The sequence below is a fragment of the Panthera onca genome, chromosome D3 (genome assembly GCF_046562875.1).
Source record: "Panthera onca isolate mPanOnc1 chromosome D3, mPanOnc1 haplotype 2, whole genome shotgun sequence".
Taxonomy (NCBI): Eukaryota; Metazoa; Chordata; class Mammalia; order Carnivora; family Felidae; genus Panthera; species Panthera onca.
This window is the reverse complement of record NC_138350.1, coordinates 65499509-65517842: the sequence shown is the minus strand read 5'-3', so window position 1 is coordinate 65517842 and position 18334 is coordinate 65499509. Positions and strand designations below refer to the sequence as shown.

Genomic DNA, 18334 nt, shown 5'->3' with positions numbered 1-18334 from the left:
AGTTGTAAGGGCAGCGGAAAGCTGACCCCTGCCTCACACCCACAAAATTCACACTTTGAACCACAGTCACACAAAACTACTTGCTATACCCCAAGGTGGGTGGGGCAGTGTTCCCTTGGCCCTGTCCCCAGGCTTTTGCATTGACTTCTGCTCCTGCTTCTAGGTCTTGGTTAAGAGAGTTTCTGAAAGCCCGTTGTATTTCTTTTCTTTCTTTTAATTTTATTTATTTAAATAATCTCTAAACCCAACGTGGGGCTTGAACTCATGACCCAAAGATCAAGAGTCAGGTGTTCTTCCAACTGAGTCAGCCAGGCGTTCCAGCCTACTGCATATTTCTAACAGTACTTATCACTCAGTATTTAGTCACCACTTGCTTTGCCTGTCTTCTTTACAAGGCTATTGTTGCCTTTTGTCTCATTTACCTCTATGTCCTTAGAGCTTGACACAGTTCTGAGAACAGAGTATATGCTCAATAAATGTTTAACATGTGAAGAAGAAGTGAACACGGAAATCTAACCTACTTGATTAAAAAAAAAAAGAGGCATCCACTGCTCTTTGCCCCTACACACACTTACATATATGTAATATTCAGGGCCATGCAACTGAATTCCATATTTAACTAGTTCCCTTTTCACTTTTTTAGTCTGATAGTATGTATATTTTTTATTGTGGCAAAATACCTATCACTTAAAATTTACCATCTTAATCATCTTAGTGAACATCTTAGTTCAGTGGTGTTAAATACGTTCATCGTGTTGTGCAATCATCACCGCCATCCATCTCCAGAACTCTTTTCGCTCTGTGGAACTGAAAGCCTATATCCATCAAACAATAACTCCCCATTCTCTCTTACCCCAGCCCCTGGCAACTATCACATTTCTGTCTCTATGATTTTGACTGTTCTAAGTGCCTCATATAAATGGAATCATACAGGATTCGTCTTTTTATGACTGGCTTATTTCGCTTAGCATAATGTCCTCAAAGTTTCTCCATGTTGTGACCTGTGTCAGAATTTCCTAACTATATTATATTATTATATTATTATATTATATTATATTATATTATATTATATTATATTATATTATATTATCTTAATCTCCTAACATAGTAATACATATTAACTTACATTCCATTGCGTGTGTATAGCACATGTTGCTTATCTGTTCACCTGTAGATGGACACTTGGGTCGCTTCCACATTTCAGCTATTGTGAATAATGCTGCTATGAACACGGGTGTACGAATATGTCTTCAGGACCCTGCTTTCAGTTCTTTTGGGTATGTGCTCAGAGGTTTAGTTGCTAGATCATATGGTAACTCTATTTTTAATTTTTTGAAGAACTGCCATATGTTTGCAACAGCAGCTGCACCATTTTACATTCCCACCAGCAGTGTGGAAGGGTTCCGGTTTTCCCACGTCATCATCAACACTTTGTTGTTTTCTGTTTTTTTTTGATAGTAGCCATCCTAAAGGTATGAGGCGATACCGTAGTTTCATTTTGCAATTTCCTAATGGTTAGTGACGTGGAGCATCTTTTCATGGGCTTGTTGGCCATTCGTATATCTTTGGAGAAATGTCTATTTAAGTCCTTTGCCCACTTTTGAATCAGGTTGTTTGGTTATCTTTTGTTGTTGTTGAGTTATCTGTATATTTTCTGGATATTAACCTTTTTATTTTTATCAGATATGTAAGTTGCAAAGATTTTCTCCCATTCTGCGTGTTGCCTTTTTACTCTGTTGTTAGTGTCTTTTGCTGCACAAAATTGAAAATATTCATGAAGTCCAATTTGTTTTTTCTTTTGTTACCTGTGCCTTTGGTGTCCTATCTAAGAAGTCATTGCCAAATCCAGTGTCATGAAGTTTTTGCCCTATGTTTTCTTTTAAGAGTTTTATTGTTTTAGGTCTTACATTTAGGTCCTTAATCCATATTGAGTTAATTTTTTTGTATTTGGTATTAAGTAGGTGTCCAACTTCATTTTTTTGCATGTGGGTATCCAGTTTTCCCAGTACCGTTTGTTGAAAAGACCATCCTTTTCCCATTGAATGGTCTTGGCCCCCTTGTCAAATGTCATTTGACCATGTACGAACAGCTTTATTTCTGTTCTATTCTGTGGGCCTGTCTTAATGCCAGGACCACACTGTTTTGGCTACTGTGGCTTTGTAGTAAGTTTTGAATTCAAGAAGTGTTGAGTCCTTCAGTTTTGTTCTTCCTTTTCAAGATTGTTTTAGCTATTCAGGGTCCTTTGAGATTCCATGTGGATTTTAAGATGGGCTTAGAATTTCTATTTCTGCAAATTAAAATCAGAGACTCTTTTTAAAAAATTCTCCAGCATACTAGGTATTTTTTAAAAGTCCTCTATACCTCCATCCTCCTCTGGAGACCCCCTTTTTGGAGCCCTCTGTCCTCTGTCCCAGTCAGGCCTGCTGCACAACTGTCATCCTGGGCTTTCCTTCAGTGCTCTCTTGAGTTGGAGCCACTGTTTTCCAGATCCTATGTCACTTAGAGAGCTCTCAAAACATAAATGAGTTCATATCCTTCCCCTGCTTGAATTCTTCCAGTGGCCTCTTGTGGTACTCAGAGTCTAAAAGTCTGACCATGGCCTACACAGGTCTGCCAGCCCCAGACTAGCCTGCCCCTCTGCGCGTATCACTTACCTTCTCTTGCTCACCTACTCTACTGTGGCACTTCTAGGTCAGTTACCAAATGATGAATTATTGTTTCTGACTAGCCAATTTGCTTGCCCCACCTGCCTGTTCCTATGGCATCCTGTGCCCATAAGACAATCCATAATACTGTAACTACCTCTTTAATGTCTGATTCCCATGACCATAAGCTCCATGTGATGTGTCTGACTTGTTCAGAACCATATTCCCCCACATCTAACATGGTGCCTGGCTTGTAGCAGACACTCAGCAAATGAGCTGACACTCATCCAAGCCGATGCTCTGTCTTCACATTCCCTTTGGTGAGAAGTGTTATTCTAGGCTTCTAAAGAGCCTGTCCTACTATGACTGGAGGGGTCATCTTGTGCTTGGGAGAATGCTGTTGTCAAGGATGGGCTCCGGCTGTACTGGATGCCTTATGCCCAAGGAAGGGCACAGAGCAAGGTCCACACACTAAGTGCTGACCATATGGTGAGAGACCCTGTGACCAATAGAGAAAACACAACACTGGTTAGAGAGAGGAGCATTCTGGTTCGAGCGACCAAAGCAAGATGGGTCAAAGTCAGAGTGGTGAGCATGGCCCTGGAGGTGACAAGAAAAATGACAAGGAAAAGAAAAAGAAATATAAACCTCCCGTACCGACTAGAGTGAGGAAAAAGAAGAAGAAAACAAAGGGACCAGTTGCTGCCAGCGAGCTGCCACTGGTGACATGTCACACTCAGTGCCGGTTAAAATTACTGAAGTTATGGGGCGCTTGGGTGGCTCAGTCGGTTAAGCGTCCGACTTCGGCTCAGGTCACGATCTCGCGGTCCGTGAGTTCGAGCCCCGCGTCGGGCTCTGTGCTGACTGCTCAGAGCCTGGAGCCTGTTTCAGATTCTATGTCTCCCTCTCTCTGACCCTCCCCTGTTCATGCTCTGTCTCTCCCTGTCTCAAAAATTAAAAAATAAACGTTAAAAAAATTTTTTAAAAAATTACTGAAGTTAAGATTAAAGACTCTCTTCTCATGGAGGATGAATTCATTAGAAATCAGGAACAAATGAAGACTTTAGAAGAAAAGCAAGAGGAGGAAAGATCAAAGGTGGATGGCTGGGGGGACCCCAACGTTGGTAGGAACGTTGGAAGACATCACTGTATCTACATCTGTGGGCTCAGAACGCTGTGTCAGTATTCTTTCCTTGGTGGACAAGGATCTGCTGGAACCAGGCTGCACGGCCCTGCTCAACTACAAGGTACATGCTGTCATAGGGGTGGCTCATGGATGACACGGATCCCTTGGTCACAGTGATGAAGGTGGAAAAGGCCCCCCAGGAAACCTATGCTGTTATCGGGGGTTGGACAACCAAATCCAGGAAATTAAGGTATCTGTGGAGCTTCCTCTCACACATCCTGAATATTATGAAGAGATGGATATAAAGCCCCCAAAGGGGGTCATTCTCTATGGTCCGCCTGGCACAGGTAAAACCTTATTAGCCAAAGCAGTAGCAAACCAAACCTCAGCCACTTTTTTAATAGTGGTTCACTCTGAACTTAATCAGAAGTACCTAGGTGATGGGCCCAAACTCGTTCAGGAATTGTTTCTAGCTGTGGAAGAACATGCACCATCCATGGTGTTTATTGATGAAATCGTTGCCGTTGGAACAAAAAGATGTGACTCAAGTTCTGGTAGTGAGAGAGAAATTCAACGAACAATGTTGGAACTGTTGAACCAGTTGGATGGATTTGAATCAAGAGGTGATGTAAAAGTTACCATGGCCACATACTGAATAGAAACTTTGGATCCAGCGCTTATCAGACCAGGCCGCATTGATGGGAAAATTGAGTTCCCCTGCCTGATGAAAAGACTAGGAAGTGCATCTTTCAGATCCACACAAGCAGGATGATGCCAGACTTTGATCATGGCTAAAGATGACCTCTCTGGGGCCGACATTAAGGCAATCAGTAGAGAAGCTGGTGTGATGGCCTTGAGAGAACAGAGAATGAAAGTAACAAATGAAGACTTCAAAAAGTCTAAAGAAAATGTTCTTCATAAAAAACAAAAAGGCACCCCTGCAAGGGCTCTACCTGTAGCGACCACATTTGCCTTCAAGGAAATGGTCGGGAGTGTCCCGACTCCTCGAAGGATGAGGCAGGGGAAGGTACCCAGAGGAACCCATGTTCCAGTTGATCTTTCTTAACAAAACCTCCTGTGTACATTTTTGAGGGTGATGTGGGTATAGGATGCCCACCGGGCTGCTTTCATCTGTTGGCCATGTGCAGTGCTCTGCCCCCAATAAAGCGAGCTCCTTCTCAGGTAAAAAAAAAACAAAAGAGAGAGAGAGAGAGCGCATTCTTCCCTAGTCATCACACCATCTCAGGCAATTCAGCTTAACAACTATCTGTGAAGTCCTGAGCAGCAGCCTTGTGGTAGCTGCTGTGGGTCAGAGTGACATGAGACACCTCACCTTCTAGAGACTGTTATCTATTCAGTGAGTTCAGTCTCCTGTGCTATTTAAAGACAACAGTTTTTTAATATTAACATAATAAAATTAAGGACATTAAAAATGTATTGTTGGGGGGCGCCTGGGTGGCGCAGTCGGTTGAGCGTCCGACTTCAGCCAGGTCACGATCTCGCGGTCCGTGAGTTCGAGCCCCGCGTCAGGCTCTGGGCTGATGGCTCGGAGCCTGGAGCCTGTTTCCGATTCTGTGTCTCCCTCTCTCTCTGCCCCTCCCCCGTTCATGCTCTGTCTCTCTCTGTCCCAAAAATAAGTAAAAAACGTTGAAAAAAAAAAAATTAAAAAAAAAAAAATGTATTGTTGGGGCGCCTGGGTGGCTCAGTTGGTTAAGTGTTCTACTTTGGCTCAGGTCATGAGCTCATGCTTGTGGGTTTGAGCCCCACGTTGGGCTCTGTGCTGACAGCTCAGAGCCTGGAGCCTGCTTCAGATTCTGTGTCTCCCTCTCTCTCTACCCCTTCCCTGCTCATGCTCTGTCTCTCTATCTCTCAAAATAAATAAACATTAAAAAAAATTTAAAAAAGTGTATTGTTAGTGATTTGGTACTTTTCCCCATTTTGTCCTCCATGCATAGGTATAATCATACCGTATGTACTATTTTGTATTCTACTGTTTCCATATAATAAATAAAATATAAATATAAGAAAGTATCAAAAGTTTATCTATTGCTATCTACTTTTCTCAACAATCATTTAAAAATATTATAATTGATGAAACTATCTTCTTGCTGTTTGACATTTATATAATTTCTGAAGTTGTCTATAATAAATAATGTGCTGCACATCTTCATTTATTTAGGATATTTAAAAATTGGAATCTTTGGGGCATCTGGGTGGCTCAGTCAGTTGAGCCTCCAACTTCAGCTCAGGTCATTTCAGTTTGTGAGTTTAAGCCCCGTGTCTGGCTCTATGCCGACAGCTCGGAGCCTGGAGCCTGCTTTGGATTCTGTGTCTCCCCCTCTCTCTGCACCTCCCCCACTTGCGTTTTCTCTCTCTGTCTCTCTCTCTCTCAAAAATAAATAAACATTAACAAATTTTTAAAAAAAGTAATTAAAAAATGGAATCTTTAAATATCTGTTTCTGGAAATTCATGAAGGAACTTGTCACTGCTCAACTGTTTTACTATGTTTCTCTGATGAGATCACTCCCTCTCTTTCCATGGTGTTAATTTCATACCTTTTCCACGCTACTCAGACCTCTACTTCCTTCCCATATGCTCACTCTGTTTTGATGATCTTGCTTCCTACTCCATGGAGAAGCCAGACACCAGCTGGTGAAAGCTCATTTACCTTCTGTATAAATAGGATTAGGTTTGGCCATGAGTAACAGAAAACCCAGAACAACAGTGGCCTAGACAAGGACAGTGTTTATTTCTATCTCACATACACAAAGTCCCTAGCCAGAGCTAGGCATGGCCAGGAACGATACCCCTGCCTGCTTACTCCAGCGGTACCTGGTTCAATGCCTGGTACATAATGGATTTGACGTAGGCAGGGTGGGTCCCAGGACCCAGAGGGGGTCACACAGGACCAGCCAAGAGGGTCATTGGTTTTGTGCAGGACAGAAGTCAGCACTGGCTGGCTTAGTTGCAAGAGCATGCAACTGTTGATCTTGAGGTCATGAGTTCGAGCCCCATGTTGGGTGTAGAGATTACTATAAAAAAAAAAAAAAAAGAAAAGAAAAGAAAAAAATCAAACATGAACCTGAAGGAAGTGAAAGCAGAGTTTGTTGAATACTGTCAGTGATAGCACATAGCAGATTGAGTGTCTGGGAGACTTGGAAAAGAAAGGAGAGTGAGTCTCTCCATTGCTCGGGGTTAGGGCTTATATTGGAAACGGTTTCAAGGTACGTGTTCCTTCAGGAATCCAGAGTAGGGTCCCCTCAAAGGCGAGTATCAGGTGAATAATAGGTGCTATTTCTTAAATCACTGAAGGTAGGGAGGATTGATGTCAGCATCGGCAGAGGTTGGTTTGAAGCTAATGTCCTGGGACATGTTTGGGCTTCGGTTCTTCTTAGATGATAAAGTGTTTGGGAGCCTAGGACAAGAATCCAAGAATGATTAACTTTCCTGCCTCTCTCTTGGAGTGGGAACATAGATAGCAGCTTGGTTCATTCAGATGCAAGGTGAAATATAGAACATGAGTAAATGGGGCCTAGCAGAGAAACAGCAGAGACGGAGCCTTTCTAAAAATGGAGCTGCTCTCTTTCCCTGTCTCAGATTCACAGTACTATCTGTTGAATGAAAATAGCGTTCATTTACAGTAGGACACTTAAAAACTTTTGGTGTATATATAAAGTGATTTCTTAGAGAGCAGATGTATTCTCAATGTCTCCAATAATATCCCAAGGTACTAGTTCCACTACCTCAGTCATGGCCAGTGTGGTTTCTTCCCTGCCCATTTAATAAGCAAAAACAGGTGCCTCATTAAACTTGCATTTGTGTTTTTACCACCAGGGAGAGTGAACCTTTGTTTACTTCCATGTTCTATTTCCTCTTTTATGAATTGTTTTGTTTCTTTCCTTGTGCTTTGCTTATGAATCTACGTAAGCTATAAAAAATGATAAAGGTATTGTTTGTTATTTACTACAAATATTTGAAAGCACATTCTCACATCTACATATGTATGTGTATACATATGTGTGTTGTGCATGTGATTCACATCTTCTGGCCTCCAGTAAATACCGTGTGCAGTAGTGAGGGCGGTCCTGAGGCCCTCAAGCCTCTGTGTCGGACATTCTTGGGTTGGAATCCCAGCTCTGCTCCTTTTAAGCTGAGGGATATGCCTTGTTCAAATTACTCAACTTTCCTAAGGTTCGTATTCTCCTCTGTAAAATGATCATTATACTTAAAATGTATACATATTTTGCAAATGCTTTATACAGTCAAGTGTGTTGAGCTAATCTTTTGTGATTTCATCTATTATATACCAAAGTTTAAAAACTTCTCCCCGTGCTTGATAAACATTTAATTATTTTTCTTTGAACTATTCTATGGTTAAAGTTTTACTCAATAGTTAATTGTCTTTTTGGATGAGTCCCAGGTGTTCTGACATTTGCAGAAGCCAGAGATCTGTGTGACCTCTAAAGTCAGGAGAAGATTGACTCCTGCCCTCAGTGGGCCTACGCTCTTGTCAGGGGGCAAACACACATGTATGATCCCAATGGGAAATAGGCTGACCTATTCTCCTCACGCTAAGAGGTGTGGGTTAGCAGAGTAGGATAATGGAGTAGGCCCAGCTGGGTGGGTGCCATGGGCCACCAGTCCCTAAAAAGCGCTAAGATAGCACCGGGCATGTGATGACATGGGAAAAATCTGTGTTTCCAGAACACCTCAAGGGAGGATAAGGCTTGGCACAGGGCTGGAAGGAATACTTAAATAGGCTGCTTAGGGTAGGGGGACCGAGCCTCTGCCCCTATCTGCAGGCCCTGCTTGAATGACAACAGTTGACAGATCGATGTCCTCTGACAGGCTGGAGCCTGGTTTCGGGCTTAGTTTTGCTGGGTGATGGATGCAAGAGGAAACTGTAAGGTCACTGTAGTCTTTCCTCTCCACTCTTGCCTTACAGGGCTGATCCGATTCTACTCCAATTTGAACACTAGTTTTTCTATTTAAAGAATAGCTGCTTGGGGCGCCTGGGTGGCGCAGTCGGTTAAGCGTCCGACTTCAGCCAGGTCACGATCTCGCGGTCCGTGAGTTCGAGCCCCGCGTCAGGCTCTGGGCTGATGGCTCGGAGCCTGGAGCCTGTTTCCGATTCTGTGTCTCCCTCTCTCTCTGCCCCTCCCCCGTTCATGCTCTGTCTCTCTCTGTCCCAAAAATAAATAAAAAAACGTTGAAAAAAAAAAAAATTTAAAGAATAGCTGCTTAAGGTGACAGGTCCATAAAGGGCCACAAATGTCTGAAAACCCTAGAAATACAGTCCCTTTACTGCTCCAGGCCTTGGTTGCCCTGCCTCTTGGAAACTGCTCTGAGGATATACTCTTTAAAAAAAATTTTTTTTAATGTTTATTTATTTTTTGAGAGAGAGACAGAGCATGATTGGGGGAGGGGCAGAGAGAGAGGGAGACACAGAATCTGAAGCAGGCTCCAGGCTCTGAGCTGTCAGCACAGAGCCTGATGTGGGGCTTGAACCCACAAACCATGAGATTGTGACCTGAGCTGAAGTCAGATGCTTAACCGACTGAGCCACCCAGGCACCCTGGGATATACTCTTTTTTTATCAAACACAGGCACTAAACTTTCTCCCTCCCAAGACAGCCAGGTCTTGAACAAGGGGTCCAAAAAGACCTTAGTTCTCTGGGATAAAAAGTATTTCTCTAGGCCTTTGTCAGCACTTCTACTGATGGTCAGGTCTGGAGATCTAAACAGTTGACCAGTCCTGTGGGTTGTCCCCAGCTCAGCCTTCATCCAACTGTCCTATGCTAGCACCTACCTGTTTAATCAGGATTCCCATGTAATTCCTGCCAGAAGAGTGGTTGGCTTTGATTCTGACCGGCTGTTGTTTAGGGCCATCATCTTGGCCAGCAGGCTTCTCCCTGGCTGACACCAGCTGTATTTCCCTTTCCTGGTCTGAGTAGGTGGAGAGTCTGTATATGAGAGACCATGGTGTTCTCCTAGATATCCTTAGCTGTGAGTCAAAGGCAGGAAATATGATGCAAATCAAGGCACCTGCCATTGAGCCATGTGGCCACTTCTGCAGACACTGAACTGAAGGGCCCCAGGACCCAAGAGCTTGGGTCAGCAAGCCAGAAGCCTGTCTGCTCTCCAGGGCAAAGAAACGAGTCCTGTGGACAGGGTTTCAGATAGGGAAGCTGGAAAGACCAGGGGGCTCAAGAGAGGCTGAAGGTACAAGACCGCAACTATTCAGATGGAATTGTGGTCGATTCCATGGGAACCCGGGAAGTGGGGAGGGAGAGGCCACCAGCTAAGGGCAGCTGCAGTCCTCCCGGCCACGGCTCCGTATCGTTTGGGATCTACATCCGACACTACCTCAGACTAAGTGAGTGCCTTGCCCAAAGCCACTCAGCTAACCGCTCTGAACTTGAGCTTCCTGTTTTGCAATGAGGACAATACTGTCTGGGCAGCCTAAAACTAGGACCATTCTGTGTCTCAGATGATAAGATAGATTCTAGTTGTGTTAAAGACGTGGAACTGTTGGTAATGCATTTGTATATCGATATTGTAGCGCTTTGCTTTTTTTTTTTTTGCAGTTAATTTTAAAAATTGAGATAATTCATGAAAATGGGTGGAAATAACTTTAAAATTTTTAAGGAATTGTTAGAACAAGTGAAATATAGTCCCTAATCCCTAAAAATTGTCATTTACAGCAAGCAGCAAGACAGGTATTTGTAATACATTAACTTAGAAAAAGATACTACCAATTCGTAAAATAAGACCTCCTCATTTTTTTTAAGTTTATTTATTTATTTTGAGAGAGAAAGAAAGCATGAGTGGGGGAAGGGCAGAGAGAGAGAGGGAAAGAGAGAGAATCCAGGATAATCTCTCCATTTCAGGGTCCTTAATGTAATGACATCTGGGAAGTCCCTTTGCCATGTGAGGTAATGTGTTTACAAGCTCCAGGGATTCTGACTTGGATATCTTTGGGGGCGGGCCGTTGTTCTGCCTAGAACATAGAGTGATTGGATAGTCACTCCATGTGTTTGGGGGACAGAGTGATCACTGGGGGTTCTCTGGAAAGATGACATTTGAGCTGAGATGTGAAGGGTAAGGTCCAGCCAGCCTTCCGGAGCGCTGAGGGAAAGGGAGACAAAGCAGCGAGGCTGGAAAGGGCCTGGCGTGTTTGAGGAACAGAAAGATCAGTGTGGCTTCAGCAGGAAGCAGGCAGGATTGCTGGGAATCAGTTTGACAAAAGCCAATTTGCTGAAATGATCAAGTCACTAAAGTCCTGCTTCTAGTAATTACCTAGAAAGCTAAAGCATGCTGTGTTATCGAGGGTAATTTCAAGAATCTTTAAAATTAATAGGTTTTATTATTTAGTGCAGTTTTACGTTTACAGAAAAATTGAACAAAAGTACAGAGTTCCCATATTGCTCCCTCCCACCCCAGTTTCCCCCTCTATTAATATCTTGCATTAGTGTGGTACATTTGCTACTCTTGCTGCACCAATATGGATGCATTATTATTAGCTAAAGTGCATAGTTTATGTTAAGGTTCACTGTGTTTTATAGGTTTTGACAAATGCATTATGTCATCTATCCTCCATCATAGTATCATACAGAATTGTTCCACTGACTTGAAGAACCCCCTGTTCATCCTTCCATCCCTCCTTCTGAACCCCTGACAACCACTGACCTCTTTGTTGTCTCCAGTTTTGCTTTTTCCAGAATGTCATGTAGTTGGAATCATACAGTGTGTGGCCTTTTCAGATTGGCTTCTTTCACTTAGCAGTATGTGTTGAAGATTCTCTCATGTCTTTTTGTGGCTGGATGCCTCACTTCCTCCTATTGCTGAATAATATTCCCTGGTGTGGATGTACCACAATTTGTTTATCCACCTGCCTACTGAAGGACATCTTGGTTGCTTCCAATTTGGTGCAGTTAAGAATAAAGCTGGTATAGGGGCGCCTGGGTGGCTCAGTCGGTTGAGCGACCAACTTCGGCTCAGGTCATGATCTCACGGTTTGTGAGTTCGAGCCCCGTGTCTGGCTCTGTGCTGACGGCTCGGAGCCTGGAGCCTGCTTCGGATTCTGTGTCTCCCTCCCTCTCTGCCCCTCCCCGACTCACGCTCTGTCTCTCTCTGTCTCAGAAATAAATAAACATTAAAAAAAAAAAAAAAGAATAAAGCTGGTATAGGGGCACCTGGGTGGCTCAGTCAGTTGAGTGTCCAACTTCAGCTCAGGTCATGATCTCACAGCTTGAGGGTTCCAGCCCTGTGTCGGGTTCTGTGCTGAACTCAGAGCTCGGAGCCTGCTTTGGATTCTGTGTCTCCCCCTCTCTCTGTCCCTCCCCTGCTCGTGCACTGTCTCTCTCTGTCTCTCAAAAATAAATAAACATTAAAAAAAATTTAAAGAATAAGGTTGGTATATACGTTCATATGTAGGTTTGTATGGACACAAGTTTTCAGCTCACTTTAGTTAAAATATGGTTTCAATGAATCAGATTCATTGGTCTAGTTCAGCTGAATGTCATTTTAACATGTGTTATTTCACGTCTAAGGTGCCTGAGTGTCCTCTGTGCTCAAAATTCATGCAAAATGCTCCTTGGATTAGGCTGGGTAAGAAATCAGTGAGTTAGAGGGGAAAAGTCAGTGGACTTAGGAGAATGTGTACTGGAAGAAATACTTGGTATTTGCTTCTAGAATTCTGACATTTAAGACATGTGTTAAATCTGAAATTTGAATATGTAAGACATTCTCATTCCCAAAAGTCATGGACCTGAAGTGCAGAAAATCCAAAACATATTGAACTTGAGCTGGCCTAGTGACATTGCAGTGGCGAAGCCAAAGATAAACTAAAAGTAAAACTTAACCAAATCTAAATAAAAACTTTGAAGAAAAAGCCCTCAAAGACAACGCAAATTGTCATCAATTTTACAGAGTCTCTAGGAACAAGTAGAAACAAGAGTCACATATTTCCGGGGTCAGGGAAGGCTGAATCACTGAGAGATAGAGGATGAGTAATTTCTGGACTACAAAGAATCATTACTTAGTATTATCCCTACAAACAAAGTTAGTCATCCTGATGGGCACATTTGGAGATCATTGCATTTATTTGCATATTTTTGGTTGGGTAACATTTTTTTGCATTTATGTACTTCTGTTCATGTTAAGAATATAATGATCAGTCAAATTGTAACCTAAGCCTCCATTCCTTCATTTGTAAAAGGATGGAAATGAATTATGTGTTTTAGCTCTAAGATGCTCTCAAATACAGTAGCATTCTAAGGCTAGAATACTGTGGGAAAACAAATAGACTCTTTGACTACCTAGAATGTTTAGAACATGGGATATTCTGCTTAATTCCACTTTCCGATCAACTGATAATTAACCCCGATTCGTTTTTGGTTTGAAATTTGTTAGAAATTATAAATCCACATCTTGGCGAATCCACATCCAGAGCACGTAAGGGATTTTTTTGAGGATTCTTCTGATTTAGGTGCTGGGGTTTCAGAAATGGAGATGGAGAACATGGAAGATGCTGAATAGGAATGAATGCACTTTGTTCTCATCAACATCACATAGTTTCTATTAGTTTGCAGTTTCTTGGCTTTAGATAAATTGTCATGGAAGAAATCCAGTCAGTTGACTATCTGGGTTACTGGGGTCTGAGATACGGCGTCCAGTCAGCGGCTGTGAAATGCATCCCAGACATTACTGCTGCAGGGACGTGGCTGCTTAAGAGGCTTCACAGTTATGTAGTGTCTTAAGACTTTGAGATTTATTCTCGTTTGCGTATTTGGTTTGCCTAGTAGGTGAACCAGAGGATACTAGATAGAGACTAAAAGCCTTCAAAATTGTATTTCAGTGGGGATGTGACATGAAGGGTGTCAGAAGCTGGAGGGAATTTTTATGGACTGGACTCCAACTTCCCACGGGGAGCAAGAGGGAATACAAGTCAACTAGAGTAGTGACTGGATATTTCCCTGGGCTTGACCTACTTTGGTTTCCTGACTTAGTTCTCTTATTTGCTTTGACGGTGGTGGTAGTTCGTTGGGTATTTGATCTGGCTGGCTTTTTTGGCTCCGCTGGCTGGACTGCTGGGGTTTAGAGAAACACTGTCCTGTTCCCTTGGTCCCCCATCTGAGGACCTACTTCAAATTTTAGGTATAACCGCTTCCTGGCACTTGCTTGCTTTCCCAGGCCTGTGCAGTGTCTTGGGCATGTCTGGAGGATTCTCTAGGGAATGCTGTGGACCAGGAGGAAGACTTGAGTCTGTATTTCTGGACATTGATGTACCACTGATTGGTGCTCAGTTCAGCAGCACATGTACTAAAATTGGAACAATGCACCACTGATTTTACCCTGTGATATATACAGTCACGCACCTCTCAGGGGTAAACTATAGAAGTTCAACTTGTATTTATTAACTGGAAAAGCGTTAGCACTAACATTAGCAGTGCCCTTAGCTGTGGTCTAATGTTCCTCATGAATTGAAACACCCACCTTGGATTCTTAGATTTTTCTCTCCCTGTGGATTTGTAAGTCAAATTTCTCATGTCCCTGAGGGATGTGTGTGTGTGTGTGTGTGTGTGTGTGTGTGTGTGTCTGTGAAACAGAGAGAGAGAGAGAGAGAGAGGGAGGGAGGGAGGGGGAGAGGGAGATTTAGATCATATTGAAGGTTAGATGGGTAATGCTGAACATTAGCCAACTTTCTGAACATTGATATCTTCTAAATCTTATGCCTTCTATGTTAAATTTAGAGGGATATTCATCTTTCATAAAGTCATGGTCTCAACATACATAATATAAATTTTCTGTAGTAAAATGTGAAGTTGTTCCTTTTTTTATGTTCAGTTTTGTTATGAGGAGTCCAAATAGTTCAGAAATAGAGGTTGCCACTAATAAATGTGTGGTGTGTTTCCTTCCGGACTTTTGTCTCTGTATTTATATACAATGTAGTTATGCATTTTTCTTAACAAATATGGACTCATTTATTATGGGCTTATATAGGAAACTTTCATTTGTCTCATGATAATATATTGTGGATATCTTTTTGTTACTATGTATAATTCTATTTTATTCTAGTATCTAAGGAAACTTGTGATTATGTTGGGCCCACCTGGATAATCCAGGATCATCTCCCCCTCTCAAGATCTTTAACCTAATTGCACCAGCAAAGCCCTTTTTGTCATGTAGGGAAATATATTCATAGGTTCTGGGGCTTAGACAGGGGTGTCATTTGGGGTCATTATTCAGTCTGTCATACTGGTGTTTTCTAGGTGTCTCCGCGGTAAAATTACTGCTTTCCCTTTTGTAAGTAATGAATAACTAATGTAATTATATAAAATAATGTAATTAATAAGTAGCTTAAGGGGGGATACTTTGAAATTATCTAAATGTACTGCTTGCCTCAAACTTTTATCCATTAGTTTTTAACATCCATTGGTGATTCTTGCCTGAATGAATTATTAAGGGGGTGGTCATTAAAAATTTTTAACAGTTTTGTTGAGGAATAATTGACATGTAATAAACTGCCTGTGTTTCATTTTTATTTATTTATTTATTTAGTTTTTAATTAAAAAAATTTTTTTAACATTTATTTTTAAGAGACAGAGAGAGAGCATGAGTAGGGTAGGGGCAGAGAGAGAGAAGGAGATACAGAATCTTAAGCAGGCTCCAGGCTCTGAGCTATCAGCACAGAGCCTGATGTGGGGCTCAAACCCACAAACTGTGAGATCACGACCTGAGCCGAAGTCAGATGCACAACCGACTGAGCCACCCAGGCACCCCTCATTTTTATTTTTTTTTAAAGAATTAAAAAAAATTTTTTAACGTTTATTTATTATTGAGAGACAGAGAGACACAGAACCTGAGCAGGGGAGGGGGAGAGAGAGGGGAAGACACAGAATCTGAAGTAGGTTCCAGGCTCTGAGCTGTCAGCACAGAGCCCGACGCGGGGCTCGAACTCACAAACTGTGAGATCATGACCTGAGCCAAAGTCAGTTGCTTAACCAACTGAGCCACCCAGGCACCCCTAAAAAATTTTTTTTAAATGTTTATTCATTTTTTGAGAGAGAGAGAATGCGCCTGTGTGCATGTGAGTGAGTGGGGGAGGGGCAGAGAGAGAGGGAGACACAGAGTCTGAAACAGGCTCCAGACTTTGGGCTGTCAGCACAGAGCCTGGCGTGGGGCTTGAGATCTTGACCTGAGCTGAAGTTGGACTGATGGAGCCACCCAGGCGCCCCTAAACTGCCTGTGTTTTAAGTATAAAGTTTAACAGGTTTTCACATATGTCTACCACCCATGAAACCATCCCCACAGTTAAGCTTGTGAACCTATTCATCACCCCCAAGGTTTCCTCACACCCCTTTGAAATTCCTCTAACCTCACCTGCCTCTCTCAGGCAACCACCACTCTGTTCTCTGTCCCTGTATATTAGCTGCGTTTTCTAGAATTTGTATAATCCAAACACAGCAAGTGCTCTTTTTTTGGCCTGGCTTCTTTCATTTACCATATTTATTTTGAGTTTCATCCATGTTATTGTATTAATAGTTTGTTCTTTTTAGTTACTAAATAAGATTCCATTTTATGGACATGGACATGTGACAGTTTGTTTATCCATTGATCGTTGATGGACGTTTGAGTTGTTTACAGTTTTTAGCTATTACAAATAAAACTGCTATGAACATTTGGGTCTCCTGGGTGGCTCAGTTGGTTAAGTGTCTGACTTTGGCTCAGGTCGTGATCTCATGGTTTGTGGGTTTGAGCCTGTGTCGGGCTCTGTGCTGACAGCTCAGAGACTGGAGCCTGCCTTGGATTCTGTGTCTCCCTCTCTCTTTGCCCCTCCCCCCACACTCTGTCTCTCTCTTTCTCAAAAATAAATAAACATTAAAAAAATAAAAAAACTGCTATGAACATTCATGTACATCTTTGTATGGTGATTTTCTGATTCCATCTATTATAATGAAGTTGGCATTCTACTGTAGGGAAGAGCTTTCTCTCCTCTCTCTCTCTCTTTATTAGTATGCATACAGGGATTCTTATTTCATTCGATGGATATAGTATGTTACCATCATGATTTCTCTTGATGCTCAAATTTTTCTGGATTTGGATAGCAAGGGGTCCCTCTAAACTGGGTTGTGTGCCCTAGATTTTGTGTCCTTTAGATATATTCCCATCATTCTTTGAGCACTCCTCGCTTTCTGGGACAAGATGTTATAGGCTTAATAGCTAATTTCTCTGCCACAGTCCTAGAACCTGCTATTTCTCCAAAGAGCCCCGTTTCCTTTTAGTAGAGAATAGGATTTAGAAAGCAGTATTTGTGCTGTGGGTGTGCTCATTGCTACCTGGAATTCATTGTTTCTAGGCTCTTTCAACAGAGTGAGGAAACATATGTATGCATAACAATACCTCCAGTTCCATTACAACACCACAAGGTTATTCTAGCCTTCTCGCACTTGCTGTATTTTCCAGAGGTATGCTGGTAAATGGTTAACAACTTCTCCAGTAGATAAACTTTAATCTATACTTTGCAGCATTTGCCAATTTCCGTGGTGTAAAAACTCCCTCCATGGCCATTTTCAAACCACCAACATGACATCACTGAACAGGGAGTTAGGAAGAGATATACAGCGTTGGTCCTCACTGGTGCGAGCCAGGTCTTGCATGCCACTGTAGGAGAAGTGGGCTCCTATTATCCGCAATATATTTGCTCATTTCCTAAATGAGCCCTAAAACACATAGAAAGTAGTTTTAGGATTGCTAACCAATACCATTGGGAGAAACAAGCTAGCGTTTAATGCGTCTAACTCCTTTGGCTTAGGATGAGAACACACTGTCAGAATAGGGTGGCTAAAGTTACCTGGGTTGGTTCTACCTCCCTCTCCTTTAGTGTGGTGATTTTATTCATTCAAATGAGGTTAGGTTTGTTTATTTCTCTTTGTATTCCATTAGCTAGGTTTCTCCCTTACTTGTGTATGTTTCTAGTGTTTTCCACTGTGTAAAATATTAACATAATTTCAAAAGTTAGAACAACTTAGAAAGGTGTACCCAGAGGTGCCTGGGTGGCTCAATTAGTTAAGTGTCTGACTCTTGATTTCGGGTCAGGTCATGATCTCACAGTTCGTGGGTTGGAGCCCCTGCTTCGGATTCTCTCTCTCTCTCCTTTCTCTGCCCCTCCTCTGCACGCACATGCATGCTCTCTCTCTCTCAAAATAAATACACTTGATCTTATCCAAAAGGCTGAGAGTGATCTCTCTCAAAATAAGTAAATAAACTTTAAAAAATAAAATAAGTGTACCCAGAGAAGCATCACTTTCGCCCCCTCCTTCTATCCCAATTCTACTCCTGTCTTGTCCTTTCTGATCCCACTTACCCTGTGTAAGTGACTAATTTCATTAATTTCTGGTTTATCTTCTCTGTTTCTTTTGTACAAATGAGTAGATACACATATGTATATTCTCATTTTCTTTTCTTTCTTATGCAAAAGGCAGTATACTACATAGAATAGCCATGAAATCGGAAACGTGTGTGTTTTTGTTTTACTTTTTATGATTGAAACTCCTCGAT

The 18334-nt window shown here is 42.1% G+C and overlaps 1 protein-coding gene and 1 pseudogene across 1 annotated transcript in view; both read left to right on the top strand.

Annotated features, from left to right (window-relative positions):
- Positions 1 to 18334, top strand: part of PSTPIP2 (proline-serine-threonine phosphatase interacting protein 2) — a 73777-nt gene that overhangs the window by 9579 nt on the left and 45864 nt on the right. The gene's annotated exons all lie outside the window — the stretch shown is intronic.
- LOC132690816 (26S proteasome regulatory subunit 4 pseudogene) lies at positions 3566 to 4730 on the top strand (annotated as a pseudogene).